Consider the following 14,293-nt stretch of genomic DNA (forward strand, 5'->3'; position numbering starts at 1 on the left):
GACCTTAGAACTGAAGAAGCTTCTCGGATGAGAGGTGAAACGTCTTCAAGCAACTCAAAGAAGTCCAGACGCTTTTCTTTCCAAGCTCATTAGACTTCCCTTGTGTTAATTACATTTTATTTGTTGTTGTTTTCTTTTAGATTTATATGCAGTGATCGGATGTGGTGGAGCTTTGTTAACTGTGTGTAAAACATCTGTTTGTGATGATATTTACAATGAGGCTTTAAGGTGACAGTTTCCATGTTATTTCAATCCTTTTACTAAGCAAAAACATGTTTGCAATTAACATATTTTTTCAGTTTTGTCTTTTGTATTTATGGTTAACATTCCTCTATGACAGCAAATGCTAAACTGGTCCAAGTAACCAGCATATCATTGGTCAAAGGCAAAAAGGACCACATGTCACATTAGCAATGAATTTTTGACTGTGTTTGTGTTAGTATAGAGTAGGTCTAACAGTGGTTTTCCACATCTGCTCTAATATATATAGATAATGGGTCAGGCATATAAAGTCATTTTGAAAAGTTCATAAAGGTCATTTATATGTGTTCCTCTTTATCATTTTATATCAGGTCACACAGCTGACTTGAGTTTTGATCAGAGTAGAACCATAACATTCATGCTAATGGTTCTACTGTTTACAGTTACTTTATGATGGATTTAACCCTGGTTACAGCACTATGTGAAAAGCTGTTAGAGTTAAAGTTAAGCCAATTAATACCTCATCATAAGTCATTTTCTAACACAGGGTAGTGATTATTTTTCACTGTAATTTATTCCACAACAATGTTCTTTATTTGATTCTTTAAATATGCATATTGATTGTTCAGCTGTGTGACTCTCCACACCTGAAATATATCACAATGTGGACTTCATTTCGACAGTATTTTGTAGATTGGTACCATATTTATCATCAAATCATCTTGTGCATTTATTACCTAAATGTTTTTTGTTTGTTTGGGGGTTTTTTTGTTTTTGTTTTTGTTTTTTTGCAATTTTTACATTTCACCAGCTGTGTAAACTCCGCAATTTTACCTTGGTTTTGTTCCACATCAGTTTATCTGCTGCCTGGTATTCCTGTCTTCCTTCTCTCACCCCAACCGGTCGCAGCAGATGGCCGCCCCTCCCTGAGCCTGGTTCTGCCGGAGGTTTCTTCCTGTTAAAAGGGAGTTTTTCCTTCCCACTGTCGCCAAAGTGCTTGCTCATAGGGGGTCATATGATTGTTGGGTTTTTCTCTGTATCTATGAAGCGCCTTAAGGCAACTTTTGTTGTGATTTGGCACTATATAAATAAAATTGAATTGAATTGAATTGGTTTTCTTCCTTTTCTATTGTTTTTCGTAATTTTTCACAGTTAAACAAGTAACTTTGAGGTTACTTCAGCGTTTTCAGCTGTTATCTGTTGACAGTTTTGCCTAATTATTACATTTCTGCAAAATTATAGCAGTTCTGGTAAGTTGTAATATTTCTGCCAAGTTATTAATTTTCTACTAAATTAAATCATTTCTGCTACGTTATGTTATTCTAAATTATTACATTTCTGCTAAGTTGTAGCTTCTGGTAAACTACAATATTTCTGCTGAATTGTTATGTTTCTTCTAAGTTATTGCATTTCTGCTAAGTTATTACATTTTTGTTAACTTGATGTTGTTCTGCAAAGTTACTAAAATTTCAAACAACTTTTTAAACACTGACTTTGATTTCTTCAGCTTCTTCAGCTATTTCAACTATTTTAAGCAGACAGCTTCAGCTTTGAAGCATCCACACAGCATTTTCGTAGGAAATGCTGTGTGGATGCTTTAAAGCTGAAGCTGTCTGCAAAAACTAGCTGAAAAAGCTGAAAACGTGCAGAAATTGTAAAAACTTTGCAGAGAGAAAGGAACTTTGCTAAAAAGTAATAACTTAGCAGAACTGCAATATCTTAGAGGAAACATAATACTTGGCAGAAATACAATAGCATAGCAGAACTTGGCAGAAATATTGTAACTTACCAGAAACATGATAACTTCTCAAATATACAAGAATTTAGGAGAAATAGTATAAGATAACAGAAAGAATATATTTAGCCAAAAAAACTTAAACATTACAGAAACACTATGATTTAGAAAAATAGTACAACATAGCAGAAATACTGTGATTTACCAGAGACACTGTGATGAACTATGAATATTGTAATTTTAAATTAATACTATGTTTTAGCACAAATACTATAATTTGACAGAAATACTATCATTTGGCAGAAATACTATGTTTTAGCACAAATACTCTGGTTTAGCACAAATATTATAACATAGCAGAAATACAATTATATAGCAGAAATGCTATATTTAGAAAGAAAAATATAATATAGTAGAAATAATATGATTTAGCAGAAATACTGTAATCAGCACATATACTGTAACATGACAGAAATTCCTCCACTTAGTAGTAATACTATAACATAACACAAATGTTATGATTTGGCACAAAAACCATGATTTGGCAAAAATACTATGATTTAGCAGAAATACTATGATTGAGCAGAAGTACTAAGATGTAGTAAAAGTACTTTGATTTAACAGAAATACAATTATGGTGGAGTAATACTTTAAAATGGGAGAAATATTGATACACACACACACATACACAGAGCCTAAAGGGAACAGTATTTGTGCCATGCAGTGTTAACAAGAATGTGAGGTCCATATTAGAAAAGCTGGTAAAATGATAAAAGTTTGCAGAATTGTAATAAATGGTGAATATGAATTACTGGTCTGTGATAGTGTATTAATTTGTAGGGAAAAAAACATGTTGACCAAGGTGGAATCGAACCAACGACCTTTGGCTTGAAGATCCATGTCACTACCAACTGCACCACTGGGAAAGAGAGCGCGCGCCTGGAAAACAGGGTGATGAGCAGTCAGAATTAGATTACAGAAACACATTACAGAAACACTATGATTTAGAAAAATAGTACAACATAGCAGAAATACTGTGATTTACCAGAGACACTGTGATGAACTATGAATATTGTAATTTTAATTGTAATTGTAATTTTAAATTAATACTATGTGAGAGGCGAAAAACACAGTTTTTTGGAGTTACAAAACGTCATGTAACTCAAAAACTAGGTGGACTAGAAGCATAATTCTTGTACTGGGTGAATCAGCGGACGTTGGTGTACTTTGACTGCGATTTTCATTGCTCTTTGTACAACCGTCGCTGAGATATGACGAGAGAAGATACGGAAGACCTCAGATATGATTGGCTGGCTGGGAAGCCATGCAGGCCCTGATTTGTAAATTTGAATGAGTCAGTCCTCACAGAGGATTGGCTGCCTGGGGACCTGGCAGTAATATATAGAAATAGTATGATTAAGCATAAAACTACATTTAGTAGAAATACTATGTTTTAGCACAAATACTATAAAAAGCAGAAATACTATAATTTAGCAGAAATACTATATTAAGCAGAAATATTATAAAAAGCAGAAATACTATAAAAAGCAGAAATACTATAAAAAGCAGAAATACTATAATTTATCAGAAATTCTATAATTTAGCAGAAATAGTATAATTTAGCAGAAATACTATAAAAAGCAGAAATAGTATAAAAAGCAGAAATACTATAATTTAGCAGAAATACTATAATTTAGCAGAAATACTATAAAAAGCAGAAATACCATAATTAAGCAGAAATACTATGATTTAGCAGAAATACTATGATTGAGCAGAAGTACTAAGATGTAGTAAAAGTACTTTGATTTAACAGAAATACAATTATGGTGGAGTAATACTTTAAAATGGGAGAAATATTGATACACACACACACATACACAGAGCCTAAAGGGAACAGTATTTGTGCCATGCAGTGTTAACAAGAATGTGAGGTCCATATTAGAAAAGCTGGTAAAATGATAAAAGTTTGCAGAATTGTAATAAATGGTGAATATGAATTACTGGTCTGTGATAGTGTATTAATTTGTAGGGAAAAAAACATGTTGACCAAGGTGGAATCGAACCAACGACCTTTGGCTTGAAGATCCATGTCACTACCAACTGCACCACTGGGAAAGAGAGCGCGCGCCTGGAAAACAGGGTGATGAGCAGTCAGAATTAGATCGCGGTGAGAGGCGAAAAACACAGTTTTTTGGAGTTACAAAACGTCGTGTAACTCAAAAACTAGGTGGACTAGAAGCATAATTCTTGTACTGGGTGAATCAGCGGACGTTGGTGTACTTTGACTGCGATTTTCATTGCTCTTTGTACAACCGTCGCTGAGATATGACGAGAGAAGAAAAGGAAGACCTCAGATATGATTGGCTGGCTGGGAAGCCGTGCAGGCTCTAAAAATTTGAATGAGTCAGTCCTCACAGAGGATTGGCTGCCTGGGGACCTGGCAGTAATATATAGAAATAGTATGATTAAGCATAAATACTACATTTAGTAGAAATACTATGTTTTAGCACAAATATTATAAAAAGCAGATATACTATAAAAAGAAGAAATACTATAATTTAGCAGAAATACTATAATTTAGCAGAAATACTAGAAAAAGCAGAAACAATATAATTCAGCAGAAATACTATAAAAAGCAGAAATATTATAATTTAGCAGAAATACTATATTAAGCAGAAATACTATATTAAGCAGACATACTTTATTAAGCACAAATCCTATAAAAAGCAGAAATACTATAATTTAGCAGAAATACTATAATTTAGCAGAAATACTATATTAAGCAGAAATACTATAAAAAGCAGAAATACTATAAAAAGCAGAAATACTATAATTTAGCAGAAATACTGTATTAAGCAGAAATACTATATTAAGCAGAAATACTATAAAAAGCAGAAATACTATAATTTAGCAGAAATACTATAAAAAGCAGAAATACTATAATTTAGCAGAAATACTATATTAAGCAGACATACTATATTAAGCAGAAATCCTATAAAAAGCAGAAATACTATAATTTAGCAGAAATACTATAAAAAGCAGAAATACACACACACACACACACACACACACACACACACACTCAGAGGGAGAGAGAAGCAACTTTTTAGGTCAGTCAAGCAGCCTGGGAGCTGCTGAATTTGAATCCACCAATCAGAGAGGCTGTGTACTTTTTCCCGCCAAAACAGGTGCAGCCGTTTTTACACACACAGCAGAGAGACAGGATTTTTGCAGTCTATTTCTCATAGTGAGGACTACCCTCCAAACAAATGGCCATAATTTCCTAACCGTAGAGGCTAGAATGGTCATTCTTACACCGTTTTGTTCAGAAGAGATGGGGGAATCTTCAAGTGTTGACAATATATCATTAAAATATGAATTATTAAAGATATTTGACTTGTAATGCACTATAACTGAGTAGAGGCTAAGCGAAAACTGCCTTGACTTGCACTCAAACAACGCTTTCTAACTCTAAATCTATTTGGAGTATTGATATCATTCTTTCACCGTAAAAGACAGCAGGCTTTCGTGAACAACCATGGAAATTTTCAGGTCTTTGTGGAAATCTATCAAAAAGATATGACGAGAGAAAAAAGTGGCTCATTTCCAGAGTTTGAAATCTGAAGAAATCTGAGCGAAGGACGAATTTCCTACCCTCAAACAAACGTAATTCATGGCCAAATGGTAATAGGTGAGAAAAAAATTCTTGAATTGTGAGCGTCAGGAGAGTCTGAAGATATATTGGCACAAGCCTCATGTCTTAACTTCGCTTCGTTAAGGAGATATGACGATTCGAATATGACTCTCATTACAGAAATCCAGCGGTGATTTTGAACAAACTCTCCATTGACTTTCTATGGAGAGCTTTGAGACTTTGTGTTGGTCTGAGGAGATTTGCCAAAATTCTATAAATCCCACAACAATGATAGTGACATTTTCTGAAAGCCAGCAAAAATACCTACGTTTTGATGTATAATTTGTGGAAGTTGAGTGAAAATTGAGCAAGTAGCAAGAAGTTGTTCGGACATGAAGAGAAAATTGCCAAAGGTACAGCAGCTCACTTAGAACCAACTGCATAGCAACCATAACAACGCATGTATTTTGTGAAAAATCACAATTTTGCAACTCAAAACTTAAAGAGGGATAAGATGAAAACGGTAACAGATATGAAAAAGCTGAATCATACATGAATAGCTCAATAATTTGTGAACAATTTAAAATTTAAACGGTTGTTCTAGGTGAAAGTATGAGGAAGTAGTTAAGTTTCAAAAACAAGCAAGTTTTAGCAGAATTGTGGAAGTTTTCCATTCATTTCAATGGGACAAATTAAAGGAAAAAAGCTTAATATTTTAAAAAGTTTAATAGTTATAAATACCAAAAGTCATAGCAATATTAAGCAGAAAAAGCAGAATAGTTTAAAATTTGAATGGTGAAAATAGCACAAAAATTGTGGAAGTAGTTAAAGGACAAAAAACGTACGGAAGCAACTAGAATAATAATAATAATAATAAAGAATAAAGAGAAACAGGAAAACAATAGTGTGGATGCCTTAAAGCATCCACACAATAATAATAAAGAATAAAGAGAAACAGGAAAACAATAGTGTGGATGCCTTAAAGCATCCACACAACTAGAAAAATTTGCATTTCCTGCGAAAATGCAGTGTGGATGCTTTAAAGCTGAAGCTGTCTGCAAAAACTAGCTGAAAAAGCTGAAAAGTTGCAGAAATTGTAAAAAATTTGCAGAAGCAAAGGAACTTTGCTAAAAAGTAATAACTTAGAGGAAACATAATACTTGGCAGAAATACAATAGCGTAGCAGAACTTGGCAGAAATATTGTAACTTAGCAGAAACATGATAACTTCTCAAATATACAAGAATTTAGGAGAAATAGTATAAGATAACAGAAAGAATATATTTAGCCAAAAATACTTAAACATTACAGAAACACTATGATTTAGAAAAATAGTACAACATAGCAGAAATACTGTGATTTACCAGAGACACTGTGATGAACTATGAATATTGTAATTTTGAATTAATAGTATGTTTCAGCACAAATACTCTGGTTTAACACAAATATTATAACATAGCAGAAATACAATTATATAGCAGAAATGCTATATTTAGAAAGAAAAATATAATATAGTAGAAATACTATGTTTTAGCACAAATACTATAATTTGACAGAAATACTATCATTTGGCAGAAATACTATGTTTCAGCACAAATACTCTGGTTTAGCACAAATATTATAACATAGCAGAAATACAATTATATAGCAGAAATGCTATATTTAGAAAGAAAAATATAATATAGTAGAAATACTATGATTTAGCAGAAATACTGTAATCAGCACATATACTGTAACATGACAGAAATTCCTCCACTTAGTAGTAATACTATAACATAACACAAATGTTATGATTTGGCACAAAAACCAGGATTTGGCAAAAATACTATGATTTAGCAGAAATACTATGATTGAGCAGAAGTACTAAGATGTAGTAAAAGTACTTTGATTTAACAGAAATACAATTATGGAGGAGTAATACTTTAAAATGGGAGAAATATTGATACACACACACACATACACAGAGCCTAAAGGGAACAGTATTTGTGCCATTGAGTGTTAAGAAGAATGTGAGGGCCATATTAGAAAAGCTGGTAAAATCATAAAAGTTTGCAGAATTGTAATAAATGATGAATATGAATTACTGGTCTGTGATAGTGTATTAATTTGTAGGGAAAAAACATGTTGACCTAGGTGGAATCGAACCTACGCCCTTTGGCTTGTAGACCCATGTCACTACCAACTGCGCCACTGGGAAAGAGACCGGGTACTTGGAAAACAGGGTCATGAGCAGTCAGAATTAGATCGCGGTGAGAGGCGAAAAATGCCGATTTTTGGAGTTACAAAACGTCGTGTAACTCAAAAATAGGTGGACTAGAAGCATAATTCTTGCACTGGGTGAATCAGTGGACTTTGGTGTACTTTGACTGCGATTTTCATTGCTCTTTGTACAACCGTTGCTGAGATATGACGAGAGAAGAAACGGCACACCTCAGATATGATTGGCTGGCTGGGAAGCCGTGCAGGCCCTGATATGTAAATTTCAGGGCTAAATGTCTAAGTCCTCACAGAGGATTGGCTGCCTGGGGACCTTGCAGTAAAATATAGAAATAGTATGATTAAGCATAAATACTACATTTAGTAGAAATACTATGTTTTAGCACAAATACTATAAAAAGCAGAAATACTAAAATTTAGCAGAAATACTATATTAAGCACAAATCGTATAAAAAGCAGAAATCGTATAAAAAGCAGAAATACTATAATTTAGCAGAAATACTATAATTTAGCAGAAACACTATAATTTAGCAGAAATACTATAAAAAGCAGAAATACTGTAATTTAGCAGAAACACTATATTAAGCACAAATACTATAAAAAGCAGAAATACTATAATTTAGCAGAAATAGTATAAAAAGCAAAAATACTATATTAAGCACAAATCCTATAAAAAGCAGAAATACTATATTAAGCACAAATCTTATAAAAAGCAGAACTACTATATTAAGCACAAATACTATAAAAAGCAGAAATACTATAATGTAGCAGAAATACTATAATTAAGCACAAATCCTATAAAAAGCAGAAATACTATATTAAGCACAAATCTTATAAAAAGCAGAACTACTATATTAAGCACAAATACTATAAAAAGCAGAAATACTATATTAAGCACAATTCCTATTAAAAGCAGAAATAGTATAATTTAGCAGAAATACTATAAAAAGCAGAAATACTATAATTTAGAAATACTATAACACACACAGAAAGAGAGAGAAGCAACTTTATAGATCAGTCAAGCAGCCTGGGAGCTGCTGGATTTGAATCAACCAATCAGAGATGCTGTGTACATTTTCCCGCCAAAACAGGTGCAGCCGTTTTTACACACACAGTAGAGAGACAGGATTTTTGCAGTCTATTTCTCATAGTGAGGACTACCCTCCAAACAAATGGCCATAATTTCCTAACTGTAGGGGCTAGAATTGTCATTCTTACACCGTTTTGTTCAGAAGAGATGGGGGAATCTTCAAGTGTTGACAATTTATCATTAAAATATGAATTATTAAAGATATTTGACTTGTAATGCACCATAACTGAATAGAGGCAAAGCGAAAACTGCCTTGACTTGCCCTCAAACAACGCTTTCTAACTCTAAATCTATTTGGAGTATCGATATCATTCTTTCACCGTAAGAGAGAGCAGGCTTTGGTGAACAATCATGGAAATTTTCAGGTCTCTGTGGAAATCTATCAAAAAGATATGACGAGAGAAAAAAGTGGTTCATTTCCAGAGTTTGAAAGCTGAAGAAATCTGAGCGAAGGACGAATTTCCTACCCTCAAACAAACGTAATTCATGGCCAAATGGTAATAGGTGAGAAAAAAATTCTTGATTTGTGAGCGTCAGGAGTGTCTGAAGATATATCAGGACAAGCCTCATGTCTTAACGTCGCTTCGTTAAGGAGATATGACGATTCGAATATGCCTCTCATTACAGAAATCAAGCGGTGATTTTGAACAAACTCTCCATTGACTTTCTATGGAGAGTTTTGAGACTTTGTGTTGGTCTGAGGAGATTTGCCAAAATTCTATAAATCCCACAACAATGATAGTGACATTTTGTGAAAGCCAGCAAAAATACCTACGTTTTGATGTATAATTTGTGTAAGTTGAGTGAAAATTGAGCAAGTAGCAAGAAGTTGTTCGGACATGAAGAGAAAATTGCCAAAGGTACAGCGGCTCACTTAGAACCAACTGCATAGCAACCATAACAACCCATGTATTTTGTGAAAAATCACAAAGATGAAACTCAAAACTTGAAAAGGGATAAGATGAAAATGGTAACAGATATGAAAAAGCTGAATCATACATGAATAGCCCAATAATTTGTGAACATTTTAAAGTTTGAATGGTTGTTCTAGGTGAAAGTATGAGGAAGTAGTTAAGTTTCAAAAACAAGCAAGTTTTAGCAGAATTGCGGAAGTTTTCCATTCATTTCAATGGGACAAATTAAAGGAAAAAAGCTTAATATTTTAAAAAGTATAATAGTTATAAATAGCAAAAATCATAGCAGGAATTAGCAAAAATAGCAGAATAGTTTAAAGTTTGAATGGTGAAAATAGCACAAAAATTGTGGAAGTAGTTAACGGACAAAAAACAGGAGCAACTTGAAGAATAATAATAAAGAATAAAGAGAAACAGGAAAACAATAGTGTGGATGCCTTAAAGCATCCACACAACTAGAAAAATTTGCATTTCCTGCGAAAATGCTGTGTGGATGCTTTAAAGCTGAAGCTGTCTGCAAAAACTAGCTGAAAAAGCTGAAAAGTAGCAGAAATTGTAAAAACTTTGCAGAAGCAAAAGAACTTTGCTAAAATGCAATAACTTAGCAGAACTGCAATATTTTAGAGGAAACATAATACTTGGCAGAAATACAATAGCATAGCAGAATTTGGCAGAAATATTGTAACTTACCAGAAACATGATAACTTCTCAAAAATACAAGAATTTAGGAGAAATAGTATAAGATAACAGAAAGAATATATTTAGCCAAAAATACTTAAACATTACGGAAACACTATGATTTAGAAAAATAGTACAACATAGCAGAAATACTGTGATTTACCAGAGACACTGTGATGAACTATGAATATTGTAATTTTAAATTAATACTATGTTTTAGCACAAATACTATCATTTGGCAGAAATACTATCATTTGGCAGAAATACTATGTTTTAGCACAAATACTCTGGTTTAGCACAAATATTATAACATAGCAGAAATACAATTATATAGCAGAAATGCTATATTTAGAAAGAAAAATATAATATAGTAGAAATAATATGATTTAGCAGAAATACTGTAATCAGCACATATACTGTAACATGACAGAAATTCCTCCACTTAGTAGTAATACTATAACATAACACAAATGTTATGATTTGGCACAAAAACCATGATTTGGCAAAAATACTATGATTTAGCAGAAATACTATGATTGAGCAGAAGTACTAAGATGTAGTAAAAGTACTTTGATTTAACAGAAATACAATTATGGTGGAGTAATACTTTAAAATGGGAGAAATATTGATACACACACACACACACATACACAGAGCCTAAAGGGAACAGTATTTGTGCCATGGAGTGTTAACAAGAATCTGAGGTCCATATTAGAAAAGCTGGTAAAATGATAAAAGTTTGCAGAATTGTAATAAATGGTGAATATGAATTACTGGTCTGTGATAGTGTATTAATTTGTAGGGAAAAAAACATGTTGACCAAGGTGGAATCGAACCAACGATCTTTGGCTTGACGACCCATGTCACTACCAACTGCGCCACTGGGAAAGAGAAAGGGCGCCTGGAAAACAGGGTGATGAGCAGTCAGAATTAGATCGCGGTGAGACGCGATAAACGCAGTTTTTTGGAGTTACAAAACGTCGTGTAACTCAAAAATTAGGTGGACTAGAAGCATAATTCTTGTACTGGGTGAATCAGCGGACTTTGGTGTACTTTGACTGTGATTTTCATTGCTCTTTGTACAACCGTCGCTGAGATATGACGAGAGAAGAAACGGAAGACCTCAGATATGATTGGCTGGCTGGGAAGCCATGCAGGCCCTGATTTGTAAATTTGAATGAGTCAGTCCTCACAGAGGATTGGCTGCCTGGGGACCTGGCAGTAATATATAGAAATAGTATGATTAAGCATAAATACTACATTTAGTAGAAATACTATGTTTTAGCACAAATACTATATTAAGCAGAAATACTATAATTTAGCAGAAATACTATAAAAAGCAGAAATACTATAATTTAGCAGAAATACTATATTAAGCACAAATACTATAATTTAGCAGAAATACTATAAAAAGCAGAAATACTATAATTTAGCAGAAATACTATAATTTAGCAGAAATACTATAAAAAGCAAAAATACTATAATTAAGCAGAAATACTATATTAAGGAGAAATACTATAATTTAGCAGAAATACTACAAAAAGCAGAAATACTATGATTTAGCAGAAATACTATATTAAGCACAAACAGTATAAAAAGCAGAGATACTATAAAAAGCAGAAATACTATAATTTAGCAGAAATACTATATTAAGCACAAATCCTATAAAAAGCAGAAATACTATAATTTAGCAGAAATACTATAGATTAGCAGAAATAATATAAAAAGCAGAAATACTATGATTTAGCAGAAATACTATATTAAGTACAAATACTATAAAAAGCAGAAATACTATAAAAAGCAGAAATACACACACACACACACACACAGAGGGAGAGAGAAGCAACTTTGTAGGTCAGTCAAGCAGCCTGGGAGCTGCTAAATTTGAATCCACCAATCAGAGAGGCTGTGTACTTTTTCCCGCCAAAACAGGTGCAGCCGTTTTTACACACACAGCAGAGAGACAGGATTTTTGCAGTCTATTTCTCATAGTGAGGACCACCCTCCAAACAAATGGCCATAATTTCCTAACCGTAGGGGCTAGAACGGTCATTCTTACACCGTTTTGTTCAGAAGAGATGGGGGAATCTTCAAGTGTTGACAATTTATCATTAAAATATGAATTATTAAAGATATTTGACTTGTAATGCACCATAACTGAGTAGAGGCGAATCAAAAACTGCCTTGACTTGCCCTCAAACAACGCTTTGTAACTCTAAATCTATTCGGAGTATCGATGAAATTCTTTCACCGTAAGAGACAGCAGGCTTTGGTGAACAGTCATGGAAATTTTCAGGTCTCTATAGAAATCCATCAAAAAGATATGACGAGAGAAAAAAGTGGTTCATTTCCAGAGTTTGAAATTTGAAGAAATCTGAGCGAAGGACGAATTTCCTACCCTCAAACAAATGTAATTCATGGCCAAATGGTAATAGGTGAGAAAATAATTCTTGATTTGTGAGTGTCAGGAGTGTCTGAAGATATATCGGGACAAGCCTCATGTCTCAACATCGCTTCGTTGAGGAGATATGACGATTCGAATATGCCTCTCATTACAGAAATCAAGCAGTGATTTTGAACAAACTCTCCATTGACTTTCTATGGAGAGTTTTGAGACTTTGTGTTGGTCTGAGGAGATTTGCCAAAATTCTGTAAATTCCACAACAATGATAATGACATTTTCTGAAAGCCAGCAAAAATACCTACGTTTTGATGTATAATTTGTGGAAGTTGAGTGAAAATTGAGCAAGTAGCAAGAAGTTGTTCGGACATGAAGAGAAGACTGCGAAACTTACAGTGCCTCACTTAGAACCAAGTGCATAGCAACCATAACAACGCATGTATTTTGTGAAAAATCACAAAGATGAAACTCAAAACTTAAAGAGGGATAAGATGAAAACGGTAACAGATATGAAAAAGCTGAATCATACATGAATAGCCCAATAATTTGTGAACATTTTAAAGTTTAAATGGAGTTTCTATGTGAAAGTATGAGGAAGTAGTTAAGTTTCAAAAACTATCAAGTTTTAGCAGAATTGCAGAAGTTTCCCATTCATTTCAATGGGACAAATTAAAGGAAAAAAGCTTAATATTTTAAAAAGTATAATAGTTATAAATAGCAAAAATCATAGCAGGAATTAGCAAAAATAGCAGCATAGTTTAAAGTTTGAATGGTGAAAATAGCATAAAAATTGTGGAAGTAGTTAACGGACAAAAAACAGGAGCAACTTGAAGAATAACTAGAAAAACTAGAAAAATTTGCATTTCCTGCGAAAATGCAGTGTGGATGCTTTAAAGCTGAAGCTGTCTGCAAAAACTAGCTGAAAAAGCTGAAAAGTTGCAGAAATTGTAAAAACTTTGCAGAAGCAAAAGAACTTTGCTAAAATGTAATAAATTGGCAGAACTGCAATATCTTAGAGGAAACATAATACTTGGCAGAAATACAATAGCATAGCAGAACTTGGCAGAAATATTGTAACGTACCAGAAACAAGATAACTTCTCAAAAATACAAGAAATTAGGAGAAATAGTATAAGATAACAGAAAGAATATATTTAGCCAAAAATACTTAAACATTACAGAAACACTATGATTTAGAAAAATAGTACAACATAGCAGAAATACTGTGTTTTACCAGAGACACTGTGATGAACTATGAATATTGTAATTTTAAATTAATACTATGTTTTAGCACAAATACTATAATTTGACAGAAATATCATTTGGCAGAAATACTATGTTTCAGCACAAATACTCTGGTTTAGCACAAATATTATAACATAGCAGAAATACAATTATATAGCAGAAATGCTATATTTAGAAAGA

The sequence above is a fragment of the Neolamprologus brichardi genome, chromosome 12, assembly GCF_056152115.1.
Source record: "Neolamprologus brichardi isolate AB-2024 chromosome 12, ASM5615211v1, whole genome shotgun sequence".
Lineage (NCBI taxonomy): Eukaryota > Metazoa > Chordata > Actinopteri > Cichliformes > Cichlidae > Neolamprologus > Neolamprologus brichardi.